The sequence below is a fragment of the Pristiophorus japonicus genome, unplaced genomic scaffold (genome assembly GCF_044704955.1).
Source record: "Pristiophorus japonicus isolate sPriJap1 unplaced genomic scaffold, sPriJap1.hap1 HAP1_SCAFFOLD_465, whole genome shotgun sequence".
NCBI classification, from domain to species: domain Eukaryota; kingdom Metazoa; phylum Chordata; class Chondrichthyes; family Pristiophoridae; genus Pristiophorus; species Pristiophorus japonicus.
The window spans coordinates 88,094-102,820 of NW_027254369.1; the positions used below are offsets into that span (position 1 = coordinate 88,094).

The 14,727-nt window shown below is 50.6% G+C and overlaps 1 protein-coding gene across 3 annotated transcripts in view; it reads left to right on the forward strand.

Annotated features, from left to right (window-relative positions):
- The window catches only part of LOC139252416 (ectoderm-neural cortex protein 1-like), a 53,741-nt gene that overhangs the window by 24,624 nt on the left and 14,390 nt on the right, over positions 1-14,727 (forward strand). For 2 of the 3 annotated variants that reach the window (XM_070873402.1, XM_070873403.1), the window contains exon 1: positions 5,427-5,638. The exons of the other annotated variant lie outside the window; for it this stretch is intronic. The gene's annotated coding sequence lies outside the window, so the exon portion shown is untranslated. Of the gene's footprint in view, positions 1-5,426; positions 5,639-14,727 lie in introns of those variants that run through there. 3 annotated transcript variants of the gene reach the window in all.

Below are 14,727 nucleotides of genomic sequence, written 5' to 3' on the forward strand. Positions count from 1 at the left end.
AAAATCTATGTAAATTCCATGCCTTCCGGGAATGAACTAAAGAGAGGCAGGAGGCCAGCGATCCCCCCCCCCCCCCCATGGGCCATACCCATCCGGGACCCATGAATGGCCATCTCTGCCAGGCCCAGGAAAAGACCCATGAGAAGTTCCTCCGACTGTGGCTGATCTTCAACCGCAGCTCCACTTTCCAGCCTGATCCCCACATCCTTTGATTTCCCCAAGAGTCCAAAAATCTATCGATCTCAGTCCTGAATATACTCCATGACTGAGCCTGCACGGCCCTCTGGGGCAGAGAATTCCAAAGGTTCACCACCCTCTTGAGTGAAGAAATTCCTCCTCATCTCAGTCCTAAATGGCCGACCCCTTATCCTGAGACTGTGACCCCTGGTTCTGGACTCCCCAGCCCCGGGGGAAACATCCTCTCAGCATCTACCCTGTCAATCCCCCTCAGATTCCTGTCTGTTTCACTGAGATAAAATAAATAGATATGGAGGTCTTCATCCATCCATACCTTCACCCTCAATCAACATAACAAAAACAGATTATCAGCTCATTATCACATTGCTCCTTTGTGGGAGCTTGCTGTGTGAAAATTGGCTGCCGTGTTTCATTGCAACAGTGACTACACTCCAAAAGTACTTCATTGGCTGTGAAGCGCTTTGGGACTTCCTGAGGTCGTGAAAGGCGCTATATAAATGCAAGTCTTTCTTTTGGACCGCAGAAGGGGCATCGATGAAGTGGCTTAAAGCGACATTGGTTGGCACTGCTCCGTGCAACACACCCAGATCCCCAGTGGGGGGGAACACATTGGGGCCCCTTTACCCGACAAGCCATTTCGCACTGCTCAGCTGCCAGTCTCGGGCGGAGCACCTGCCCGCTCCAGGTGCAGCCTTGACCACCTTGGCAACTGGCCCGGGGTCAATCCCACGCTCTCGCTGAACCAGGTACGGCAGAAACTCACAGCAGACCTTTTATTTGCATTTGCCTTTCATTCACAAGATTAATGGTGTTTGCTTCTGAGTCAGCTGGGATCAGAGGGAGAGGTTTAGTGCGGCAGAGAGTTCCATGAATGCGTTCCACTTAGCCTAGTCATTAGCCTTTTAAAAAGAAAGACTTGCATTTACATAGCGCCTTTCACGACCACCGGACGTCTCAAAGCGCTTTACAGCCAATGAAGTATTTTTGGAGTGTAGTCACTGTTGTAATGTGGGAAAGGCAGCAGCCAATTTGCGCACAGCAAGCTCCCACAGGCAGCAATGTGATAATGACCAGATAATCTCTTTTTTGTTATGTTGATTCGAGAGATAAATATTGGTCAGGTCACCGGGGATAACTCCCCCTGCTCTTCTTCGAAATAGTGGCCGTGGGATCTTTTACGTCCACCTGAGAGAGCAGACGGGGCCTCGTGTTTAACGTCTCATCCGAAAGACGGCAAAAAAAAAATGAAAAAAGGCTGGTGGGATATTGGCCTTTTTCTCAAGGGGGTTTGGAATTCCAGAGTGAGGAAGAGAGCCTTCATGTGCACAGAGCCTTGGTTCAGAACACATCTGGAGTAACTGCGTTCAGCTTTGGGCCCCACACCCCAGGGAGGGTACGTTGGCCTCAGAGGAGCGGGGATGCAGCACAGGTTCACCTGAATGGTGAGCGGGCTCAAAGGGTTAAACGATGAGAGCAGGTTGCATGCATTTGGGTTGTATTCCCTTGAGTTTAGAGGGTTGAAGAGGTGACCGAATCGAGGTGCTTAAAATTTTGGGAGGATTCCATAGAGTCGACGCAGAGAAATTATTACCTCTGGTTGGGGGAGTGGTGAGCAAGGGGTCCGAATCTTAAAATTAGAGCTAGACAATTTAGGAGTTGAATCAGGAAGCATTTGTTCACACAATGGGTAGTGGAAATCGCTCCACCGAAAGGCTGTGGATGCTGGGGGCGGGGGAGGGGGGGGGGCGAGTCAATTGAAATATTCAAGATGGAGATCAATAGATATTTGTAGGGTAAGGATATCCAGGGACATGGAGCTAAGCCGGAGGAAGGAAGTCGAGATATAGATCAGCCATGGTCTAATTGAATGGCGAAACAGGCTCAAGGGACTGAACGGCCTGCTCGAGTTCTGATGTTCCCCCTGCATCGGAATGGGAAAAATAAGCAATGAAAAGCAGTGTGAGTGTAGGGGGTAAATACAATGAGTGATTTGTGCTGCAACACGTCGGCAATCCTTTGGTGTCGGGTCGGAATAAGCGTACGCTTCCATTTCCAAAACACACAGCTCGTCTCAGTCTGGGTATTGTGGGGCAAGATCAGCATGCCCCACCCAGTCCCCATTCATTATGTGTTTTTACTGCCTCTTGTTCACTCCGGCTCCGAGTTATTACTCTGCCAAATTCAGCTCCTTGGTCCCAGCGCGGAAACGTAGACCCAGTTTTTCACGGGTCTCCCGTTGCGCCAGTAAGTTAAGTCGGTCAGTTTTTACAGAGAATTCAATAGAATTTACGGCACTGATTCAGGCCATTGGGCCCAACAGGTCCGTGCCGGTGTTTATGCTCCATAAAAGCCACCCTGCTTCTTCTCACACTCTCTGCAAAATCTTCCATTCATTTCTTCGTCCTGTACTTATCCAAGTTGCCTTTAAATGCATCTATGCTCAACTGTGCCTCAACTACTCCTTGTGGTAGCAAGTGTCAGCGGCCAGCACCCTGGCCTCTGGGTCAGAAGGTTGTGGGTTCCAGTCCCTCTCCAGAGACTTGAGCACATAAATCTAGGCTGACACTCCCAGTGAGGGAGTGCTGCACTGCCGGAGGTGCCGTCTTTCAGACGAGACGTTAAACCGAGGCCCCGTCTGCTCTCTCAGCTGGATGTAAAAGATCTCACGGCACAATTTCGAAGAAGAGCAGGGGAGTTATCCCCCGTGTCCTGGGGCCAATATTTATCCCTCAATCAACGTAACAGAAACAGATTATCTGGGTCATTACCACATTGCTGTTTGTGGGAGCTTGCTGTGCGCAAATTGGCTGCCGCCTTTCCCACGTTGCAACATGATCTTCCGACTCAGAGGGGAGGGTGCTACCAGCTGACACTGAAAAGAAAAATGCAGAAGGCTGCGGGAAAAGGCAGAGGAAAAGGGGCTCGGTGGATCGATCTCTCGGACAGCCGGCACAGGAGCGATGGGCCGAATGGCCTCCCTCCCTGCTGTGTGAAATTCCACCCGCTCAGAAATGCGGCAGTTTCCGTGGAATTTTTGTCCCAAACTGCGACGCTTGGGCTGAGTCGGGCACTAGGCGTTAAGTGCGCCGGCCCCCTGGCGAGAGAACGTGTAACGTGCTGTGGTACGCTCGAGGCTCTCCGTGACCGGTAGGCGCCGCAAGGTATAGATCGCCTGGCGGGCACGAGCAACGATGGTCACAATTTTGTTTTATGTGTCCTTTTGTTTGGGGGGGCGGGTGGGGGGTACATGGCCCCTTTAAGGGCCTACTGCGCATGCACGTTTTTTCCTATTTAAAAGCCTGATAAGTACACTTTGGGCCAGACTTTTGGCTTCATTGTCGGTGATTTTCTCGGCGGTACAGCTGTTCTTCCGCCCGGCGAAAGTTTGCTCATAAGTTTTTTCAATATTATCGCCCACATCTGGAGTCACCCGCCGGGACCAAACCGCCCGCGTGCAACGCCAAGAACAACCGCCAGGGCGTAAGTTTGGCCTCAACCGCCGACGTCCAGATCGGCGAGAGACCCGCCCGGTAAACGCTGCTTAAACCGGGCGGTAAGGGGGGTATTCTGCAAAGAAAGGTCAGTTAAAGGTTCTTTAATTATTTTTTAATTTTAGGCGCTTAGGGTTAAAACTGTCTTGGGAATGCTTTGTACGTTTTTTTTTTAATGAAATTTTAAAAAAGTATCCCCCCTCCCTGGGCCCAACCGCAGCCTCGGGCTAAATTTTAAATACTTAGCGTCCATTCTGGTAACGGCTGCCCATGGTACTAACTTTCCACTTACCCGCTGAGAAACCCGCCAACAATGAATGTGCAATGCCCATTTTCTCGCCGGGCGATTAGTTTTAATTATTCTAAACATAAAAATGGAAATTCTCCCCAGCGTTACTCGCCGAACATTAGCGTTTCTTCTCAGTGGGCAATCAGGCGTTGAGGGCCTTTAGGGAAAGTCCGGCCCTTAATTTTTAAGTTGTTTTATTAGCTGCGCCCCGTTAAAAATTAAGCATGGCGCATGTAAACTTGTCTTTTTCTGTTGGTAACACAGGGGCAACTTTATGGACCATTAAAACAAAACACACCCTTTAAACAGACGGGAAAAACGAGGAAAGGGCTTTGCCCCCTAAAGGCCTTGGAGAGGGTGCAGAGGAGATTTACTGGAGTGGTTCCAGGGATGAGGGACTTCAGTTACGAGACTGGAGCAGTCGGGTTTGTTCTCCTTGGAGCAGAGAAGGTTCAGGGGAAATTTAATAGAGGTGTTCAAAATGATGAGGGGTTTTGATGGAGTAGATAGAGAGAAACTGATACAGTGGCGAGAGAGTCGGTAACCAGAGGACACAGATTTAAGATCATTGACAGAAGAACCAGAGGCAAATGACGGTTTATTTTTACGCAGCGTGTTGTGGTGATCTGGATCGCGCTGCCTGAAAAGGCGATGGAAGCAGATTCAATAGAAACTTTCATAAAGGATTTGGATAAATACTCGAAAAGGAAACATTTGCTGGGCTATGGGGGAACGAGCAAGGGAGTGGGATTAATTGGATAGCTCTTTCAAAGAGCCGGCACAGACACGATGGGCTGAATGGTCTCGTTCTGTGCGGTATCATTCTATCACCATTTGCCCGAACTAGTTCTGCCTATTTCAGTGAATAAGAAATCCCCTTTTTTTTAAAAAGAGACACAAAAAGATTAAACCAGATAATCTTTGCCCTGGAATAAATGCAAACCTTCTGTGCGACTGAATGAACAGTGAGTGAGTAGCAGGAAGTGTCTGGAATATCCTGGGGGACAGATCATCTTCCAACGATCGCTCTCCACAAAGCTGATTTGACGAGAATTCAATTCGAGAGATCCTGCCTCCTGATTTGCCAGGACCTGTGTCAGTCACAAGTGAAGCTTTGTGTTTTGTACATGAACAAAAATTGTCCTGATATCGGACAAACTGTGAAAGGGGAGGTGTGAGCTTTGCAAAGATGGTTTTGGGGAGGTGGTGTGGGGGTGAGATGCAGATAAATGTACTTTTATCTGCACTGTGCATTTCAGTGCTTGCTTTGAAATTGATCCGGTCTGTTTCAGGAGGAGGGCTGTCCCACTGAGTCCGGGATCCTCCCAGTGGGCGGGGATTGTTGCTGGATAAATGAGTTGCCAGACTGGGGCAAGTGCTGACTTGCAAAGACAGTCGAAATCCCCCCCCCCCCCCCTTGTGTGGGATCCTGACAACGAGCGGAGGGAGGAAGAGAGAGACAGAGCGAGAGAAGTAGCCATGAGCGCTTGATCAAAGTGCAGCGCCAAGTTTGCAACACAAAAAAGTTACAAAGTTTGGCTGCTGCCACTTTGTTTCCCTCTCGCCGCTCCCTACATTTTTTTTCCTCTTTTTTTTTCCATCGGCCCCAAACTGCGATCTGTGAATAAAGGCTCAACACGCGTGCTTTCGGGGCCGAGAGGTAGGTCGACCGAGCTAGCTTTAACTTGGAAAGTTGCGCTGGTTCTCGGGCAAATCTTGAATTGCGGACTGCTTGCTATTAATTTTATGCTTGAAAGCTTTTCTAGGAAGCGATAGACCGGTGCATCGCCTCATTGTGCAACCAAGTGCATTTTATTTGCATATATATTTGCTAATATATATATTGCAGTATTGTTAAATTATTGCATTTCTGTTTTCTTGGTTTTTAAAAAAATTATAAAGCCTTTTGCAGAGTGATGCAAACGTGTGCACCATTGCATTCTCCCGAACTGTATCGCGACGGTCCTTTTGTCATATACTGGAGGTGCAGTTTATTCGGCCACTTTGCAGCGAATGAATACATTACAAAGGATCACAGGATTATTATTTTTTAATTGGCCTTTAAATTGGCATTCCACAATTCCGTCCACTTAATTCTGCAAAAACCGCATTTTTAATCGTTGTTCGGGTCTCGCCCATGAAAAGTGATTGGTGAAGGTTGTGTGTGTAATAGCTTTTTCTGTCTGTGATGCAGTAATCAATCGGGGGCTGTTTTTGGTTTAAACACTGAGAGCTGTTCAGTTGCAAGGGTTTGCACAAAACTGGGTTCGCGTTCCCTGGAGTGGAGAAGGGGGCCGACTGAGGTTCAGAATGATCCAAGGGGTTTGATTAAACAGTCGATACAGAGAAGCTTATTTCCCCTGGTGGCCGAGTCCAGAACAAAGCGGCTGTAATCTTCAAATTAGAGCCAGGCCCTTCAGGAGTGAAATCTGGAGATACTTTGTGCATCACACAAAGGACAGTGAGAATGTGGAACTCCTACCCGGAGGGCACCGTGCTGGGGATCAGTTGAAATTCTTAGCACAGATTTTCATTAAGTAAGGGTCTCAGGGGAGACTAAATAAAGGAAGATAGCCAATGAAGTACTTTTTGGAGTGTAGTCACTGTTGTAATGTAGGAAACGGGGCAGCCAATTTGCGCACAGCAAGCTCCCACAAACAGCAATGTGATAATGACCAGATCATCTATTTTATTGATATAGATTGAGGGATAAATATTGGCCCCAGGACACCGGGGAGAACTCCCCGCTCTTCTTCGAAATAGCGACATGTGAATTGTTTTAAACGTCCGCCTGAGAGAGCCTGGTTTACCGTCTCATCCAATAGACGACGACTCCGACAGCACAGTGCTCCCTCGCTGTGTCAGCCTAGATTTTTTTTAATGCTCACATCTTGGGAGTGGGGCTTGGGACTGCTACCCACTGAGCCACGGCTGACATCCCAAACGGAGTTGAGAGACATAAGAAACATAAGAAATAGGAGCAGGAGTCAGCCATTTGGTCCCCCGAGCCTGCTCCGCCATTCAATAAGATCATGGCTGATCTGATCTTGGCCTCCACTCCACTTCCCTGCCCGCTCCCCATAACCCTTCACTCCCTTATCGTTCAAAAATCTGTCTATCTCCACCTTAAATATATTCAATGACCCAGCCTCCACAGCTCTCTGGGGCAGAGAATTCCACAGATTCACAACCCTCTGAGAGAAGAAATTCCTCCTCATCTCAGTTTTAAATGGGCGGCCCCTTATTCTGAGACTATGCCTCCTAGTTGTAGATTCCCCCTCGAGAGGAAACATCCTCTCTGCATCTACCCTGTCTAGCCCCCTCAGAATCTTGTACAGATCAGCCCCGATGGAACCGAACAGCGGGAGAGGCTTCAGGGGCTGAATGGCCTCCTCCTGTTCCTGCGTTCCCATCGTGGGGAGGGCCAGTCTGTCCCCCAGATGCTTTTATTTTGCCCGGCTGTGATCATCTGCGCAGTGCTCTCTGCCTGTTTCCACAGGATTGGGGTGGTCGCTCTGGCAAATGTTGAGACGTACTTTCTGCGGATGTGGCAGTGGGAATACCGAGCTTCTGGGTAGAGTGTGCCAAAAACACGGCCCCCTGGAATTCGCCCGGCATGTTTGTGGGCTTGCGTTGTCCGTGGGCGTACGGTGCCCGAGTGTGTGGGCATTTGTTCCGTGGAGCCTGGCGGAGAGAGAGAGAGACCAGTGTGTTGCCCAAGGCCTGCACTCCTGTCCTATGAAAGCTCCGTCGGCCGTGTTGAGATTGAGTTGGGCGTTGAATGTGGTCGTGTCGTTACTGGGCACGCTCCTTTGTGCTAGTGTAGGAACAATCACACCACGGTCAATGGGGATGATTCCACATTCCAGCCGGGAATTTGCAGGTGGGCGTGGCTCCGGGGTGGCCGGGGCTGGGGGCTCGACATCTGGGGGTAGTCAGCATTTGGGAAGGATTCTGACGGGATGGGGCGGGTTGGGTGCGGGTGGAGTGTTCCCGGTGTTGGCTGAGTCCGGAGCCGGGGGGGTGGGGGCATGCTCTTGGGATGGGGGGTGGGTTGTTTGGGGCTGGGATTGGGAGAGACTGCTTCACTCGGGGAGTTGTTGGCCTGTGGGGTTCCCTGCCGCGGAGAGTTGTTGATGCCAGTTCACTGGATGTGTTCGGGAGGGAGTTGGATGTGGACCTTGCGGCTGGGGGGGGGGGTCAGTAGGGTGTGGAGGGGGCGTGGGGGGGAGGTGCTGGGGTGAATGATCAGCCATGATCTTGTTGAATGGCGGTGCAGGCTCGAAGGGCCGAATGGCCTACTCCTGCACCTATTTTCTATGTGCCCGTGCGACCCCCGTCTGTTAAAACTAATGGATGGGAAGGACATATTTATTTCTATAGCATCTTTCACGACCTCCGCAACTTCCAAAGCGGTTTGCAACCAATGAAATACTCTTTTTGGAGTGTAGTCACTGTTGTAATGTAGGAAATGCGGCAGCCAATTTGCGCACAGCAAGCTCCCACAAACAGCAATATGATAATGACCAGATCATCTGCTGGTTGAGGGATAAATATTGGCCAGGACACTGAGCGGGGGCGGGGTGTAAATCGTTTAGTTCCTTCAATAAAGGTGAAAGGTCAGGGAAGATGTATAACAGGCGTCCGAATCACTATCACCCATTTTATCTCAAAATCAAAATGGCCCCGCAGGAGCCCATGCTCTCCTTCAAACCGTTCTGTTGGGATCTCGGTGAGATTTCCTCTTTGAGCATTACTCCCCGTTTTGAGGGTGAGGATTGTATAAATATTTTGCTGGGTTTGTGATGCTCTGTTTCGAGTCGATTCGATCTCTTTCCTCCCCCCCTCCCCCTTCCCCATTCTCTCCTCCTTTTGCTCGTGAAGCCTGTGACTCACTGGTTCCTGGTCTCGGCTGCTTGGCCAGGTTTCATGTATGATCCCAGACAACGAGCGTACTCAGGCTGCTCAGGAAATGGAACCAGTTGGAAGCAATTTACTGAAACTTGCCTTTTTTTTTTCTGTTTCTTTTGAAAGAGTGCTGCCATAACCGCGATGTTGTGTCTAGGTTAATACTCGTCATGCATGTTCGCACCAGTGGGTCCCGGCGAGGGGAGCCTGATTCTGTCTTCGCCAAGTGGGCTCAACAACCAGGTGGCATAGATTTAAAGTAATTGGTTGGAGGTTTGAGGGGAAATTTCTTCACCCAGAGGGTGGTGGGGGTCTGGAACTCACGGCCTGAAAGGGTGGTAGAGGCAGAAACACTCACCACATTTAAAAAAAGTACCTGGATGTGCACTTAAAGAACCGTAACCTGCAGGGCTACGGACCGAGAGCTGGAAAGTGGGATTAGGCTGGATAGCTCTTTGTCGGCCGGCGCGGACATGATGGGCCGAATGGCCTCCTTCCATGCTGTAACTTTCTATGATTCTGTGATCAAGTCTGCAAGAGGTCAAGGGTTACTACATTTCGGTCAGGAGTAGATTTATTTTCTGCTTGCCTCCTTCCCCCCCCCCCCCCGCCCACCCTCCACGACAACCCAGAACACCAACGCTTCCCAACTATCAATCGTGTGGTATCCCTTTCTAAATCTCTCCACCTCATTCTCCCCCTGTAAAACCCTCCTTAAAACCCACCTCCCTGACCAAGCCTTTGCTCACCTGTCCAATTACGTATCTGATTACGCTCTTGTGAAGCGCCTTGGGACCTCTTCCTAATGTTAAAGGCGCCGTATAAATGCAGGTTGTTGTTGAACTTGTCACCTTCCTGCTCTGTGCAGCTCAGCCCCCACACCCCAAACGGTGAGTTCAACAAATGGGAATCTATGTCATGTGAGCGAGTTCTGTCGCCGAGTGCTGCAGGGAAATTCTTCCTCTGCATTTCATTCGTTGCCTCTGGGCTGTCTGTCTCCCTGCCTCTGTGTGTGTGTGTGTGTGTGTGTGTCTCTCCCTGTCTGACACTGTGTGTTTGTCTCACTGCCTCTGTCTCCCTGCCTGTGTGTGTGTGTCTCTGTGCCTGTGTGTGTGTGTCTCCCCCTGCCTGTTTCTGTCTCCCTGCCTGTGTGTGTGTCTCTCTGTCTGTGTCTCTGTGCCTGTGTGTGTGTGTGTGTGTCTCCCTGCCTGTGTCTGTCTCTGTCTCCCTGCCTGCCTGTGTGTCTCTCTGTCTGTGTCTCTGTGCCTGTGTGTGTGTGTGTGTGTCTCCCTGCCTGTGTCTGTCTCTGTCTCCCTGCCTGCCTGTGTGTCTCTCTGTCTGTGTCTCTGTGCCTGTGTTTGTGTCTGTCTCTGTCTCCCTGCCTGTGTCTGTCTCTGTCTCCCTGCCTGTCTGTGTGTCTCCTTGCCTTTGTGTATGTGTCCCTGTGTTTGTGTCTCCCTGTCTGTCTGTGCCTGTGTGTGTGTGTCTCTCTGTCTGTCTGTGCCTGTGTGTGTGTGTCTCTCTGTCTGTCTGTGCCTGTGTGTGTGTGTGTCTCTCTCTCTCTGAAAAGAATCTCCCCTCATAGTGTAATTATATATAATTTCAGCCAAATGCAGGAAATGGGTCTGAACCACTGACTCTTTCTTTATTCCCATGGACTTCAATCCTACACAGATGAAAAGGCATCTTTAAATCTTCAAAAGGATTATGACTGCCCTCACAAGGCCCTGGATCAAGGGATTCAGCCACTTTAAACATAAGAATTCCACGCATGTTCCTTTATTTCTCAGTTCAAGAGAGCAATCTTCTCCCCACTCCCCTCCCCCCCCATCAATGGTGACTTCCTCTGCGCCCTGTCTATTGGGGACTAACTTCGTCTCTCCATTTGGCTGCAGGCGTTGGTTCTATTCACGTACACTGTCTGCTGAGGCTGAGTGGGTCGCGCACTCCTCCCGAGCTAGAAGGCCATGGGTTTAAGATACTGAGAGTGCGCGACAAGATAGATACAGAGAGAATGTTTCCCCTCGTGGGGGAATCTAGAACTAGGAGGCATTTTTTTTTTTTTAATTCGTAGCCAATCTTTCCAATTCTTTGTCAAATCACAAACGCCAGAGGTCACCTTGCACACATCAAGGATCACTCTGCGCCAATGCTCTTAGCCAAAAGGCCGAGAGCCACTGCACCGTTCCTGGAAGTACTGCAATACCAGGTTCGTGCCATGGAGGTGGATGGGTCAGGCCCCCCACACACCTCCGTGGAGGTGGATGGGTCAATCCACCCCACCCACCTAGAACGGAGATGAGGAGGAATTTCTTCCGAGGGTTGTGAATCTGTGTCATTCTCTACCCCAGAGAGTTGTGGAGGCTGGGTCGTTGAATATATTTAAGGCGGAGATGGACAGATTTTTGAACGATAAGGGGGTCAAGGGTTCTGGGGAGCGGGCGGGGAAGTGGAGTTGAGGCCAAGATCAGATCAGCCATGATCTTCTTGAATGGCGGAGCAGGCTCGAGGGGCCAAATGGCCGACTCCTGCTCCTGTTTCATATGCTCAAGCTCGCTCCGCTCTGGAGACATGAGCCCATAATTTAGGCTGACGCTTCATCGCCGTACCGAGGGAGCGCTGAAACAACAACAACTTGCATTTATATAGTACCTTTAACGTCGTAAAACGTCCCAGGGCGGTTCGCAGGAGCGATTTATTAAACAAAATTTGACACCGAGCCATAGAAGGAGAAAGTAGGGCAGATGACCAAAAGCTTAGTTTTAAGGAGCATCTTAAAGGAGGGGAGAGAGGCGGCGAGGTTTAGGGAGGGAGTTTCAGAGCTTGGGGCCCAGGCAGCAGAAGGCACGGCCACCGATGGTGGAGCGATGGAAATCGGGTAAAGAGGCCAGAATTGGAGGAGCGCAGAGATCTCTTGGGGGGGGGGTTTGTACGTTTGAAGGATGTTACAGAGCTAGGGACTGTTGGAGATGCCGTGATTTGGACGCGACGTTAACCCGAGGCCAGGGTGGACGTAAAAGATCCAGGCGCGCTCGTCCCCTGGGACGTTTTGCGACGTCAACGGCGCTATATAAATGCGAGTTCTTGTTATTCGAAGAGGAGCGGACGAGTCCTGGCCACGTTCCCTTGACCAACAGTTTCCCTGGTCATCCGCCTAGGGTCTTGCTGTGCCCAAAACATTGATTGGTGCGTTGGCCGACCGAGCGCTTTGCAAGTAATGAATTGGCTGTGAAGTGCTGGGGGACGCCCCAAGGATGGGAAAGGTGGTTTATAAACGCAGGTCCAGTTGGGATGGTGGACTTGGCCTCAATAATCCAGGTGGGGGGGGGGGGGAAATCAGCCAAGCTTCCCGCTCCAGACCACTTGTCCAGTCAGCTCCCGTTGGGGAGGTACGGATGTCGGATGCGATCCGGTCGGATGGGAGTTGTCCTGTGGGTCCGTGCCGTGGGAGGGAGTCGGCCCCCTTCCGGTCAGGAGGGAAGGATAGAGGGCTGCTGGCCCAGGAGTTGTCCGCAGCGAACTCTGTTGTTCCTTTTGAGGGAGGACAAGGCGTGAAATCCAGTCTAGCCGGGTGCAGTTTGCCGCAGCACAAAGCGGCCAAAAGCAATTGCTGCTTCATAGCAACAACCGAGGCTCAGTGGGCAGCACACTCACCTCTGGGTCAGAAGGTTGTGGGTTCAAGTCCCACTCCAGGGGCTTGGGCACAAAAATCCAGGCTGACACTCCCTGTGCAGTGCTGAGGGAGTGCTGCACAGTTGGAGGTGCCGTCTTATCTGCTCTCTCAAGTGAGCATAAAAGATCCCATGGCACTATTTCGAAGAAGAGCAGGGGAGGTGTCCTGGGCCAATATTTATCCCTCAATCACCATAACAAAAACAGATTATCTGGTCATTATCACATTGCTGTTTGTGGGAGCTTGCTGTGCGCAAATTGGCTGCTGCGTTTCCCCACATTACAACAGTGACTACACTCCAAAAAAGCATTTCATTGGCTGTAAAGTGCTTTGGGACGTCCGGTGGTTGTGAGAAGTGCTATATAAATGCAAGTCTTTCTTTGCCGGAATAAACTCTGGGCACAATGGCTTTTTTTAATAAAAGAGGAGAAACTGTTTTCCTTTCCCTTGGATTAGCTCCGGCTGGCTGGGAATTTCATCCCAAGTTGTCCCTGTTGACTGGGTGTGGGCTGTTATTATGGCACTGTCTGCTCCACGAAGGTATGTAAGTGCTCGGAGTATTGACAGCAGTTCCCCAGTGCGCGTCTCTGGAATGTTAAGTGTACAGAATTGTGGGCTATACCCGCTCCATCAGCAGTGTAACCTTCAACCTGCCAGATTCGTCTCTGTGCTCCATGGCCCAGTGAGTGTGCAGCAGATACCGTTCTCCAGCTCTTCAAGCGGTTTTCCTCCTCTCTTCCCCCTAGCCCATCCACTACAACATTTCTTGTCTCTATTTACCATTGCTTCTGTGGCCAGTATTGCTCTGAGCTGTGTTTGTGTGATTTTCACATTCTTACCTCTCTCTCTCTCTCCCTCTCTCCCTCTCTCTCTCTCTCTCTCTCTCTCTCTCGCTATATCTCTCTGACCTCCTACAGCCCTCCCAAGTACATGCACTCCACTGGATTCCTGGTGGGCGCAGAACTGCACATGTTTTGGCACACCGTCTTATTAGTCAAATCCCTCCATGGCCTAGCCCCTCGCTATCTCTGTGACCTGCTCCATCCCTCCGAGATCTCCGCGTTCCTCCAATTCTGGCCTCTTGTGCACCCCAAACGTCCCTCCCTCCCCCCCCCCCCCCCCCCCCCATTACTGCTGGCCGTGCCTTCAGCTGTCCAGACCCCAAGCTCTGGAGTTCCTCTTCAAACCTCCGCCTTTCTCTCCTCCTCAAAACCTACCTCTTTGCGCAAGCATTTGGTCACCTGCCCTAATATCTCCTCCTTTGTGTCAGCCGTGGGCTCAACGGGCAGCACTCTCGCCTCTGAGTCAGAAGGTTGTGGGTTCAAGTCCCGCTCCAGGTACAAAGCGCTTTACAGCCAAAAAGGCACTTTTGGAGTGTAGTCTCTGTTGTAATGTGCAAAACGCAGCAACCAACTTGCGCACAGCAAGCTCCCACAAACAGCATTGTGATAACCAGATAATTTTTTTTTTTTGCCATGTTGGTTAAGCGATTAAATATTGACCCCAGGACACTGGGGATCACTCCCCTGGCTCTTCTTCGAAATAGTGCCATGGGATCTTTTACGTCCAGCTGAGAGAGCAGACGGGGGCCTCGGTTTAACATCTCCTCCGAAAGGCAGCAACTCCGACAGTGCGGCACTCCCTCAGCACTGCACTGGGAGTGTCAGCCTAGATTTATGTTCTCAAGTGCCTGGAGTGGGACTTGAACCCACGACCTTCTGACTCGGGCGAGAGTGCTGCCCACTGAGCCACGGCTGACTCTGTGGAAGCCCAGTGCACCGTGCCCCACGCGGAGTTCTGCGATCCGTGCTCGCGTCGAGCAGGACTCCACAGCAGGAAGCACACTCACTGAAAGCGGGAACTGATACCCGGACTTCAAGGGTTAAGTTACGAGGAGAGATTACACAAAGTAGGGTTGTATTCCCTGATCGAAAGTTTCAGGATATTAAGGGGTATCGACCGGGTGAGGGAAGCTATTCTCCGCTGGTTGGGAAGTCGAGGACTAGGGGGCATAGTCTAAACAATTAGAGCCAGACCTTTCAGGAGTGAAATTAGGAAACACTTCTACACACACACAGGGAGGTAGAAGTTTGGAACTCGCTTCCACAAACGGCAATTGATGCTAGATCAATTGTTAACTTTAAATCGGAGATTGTTAACCAAAGGGA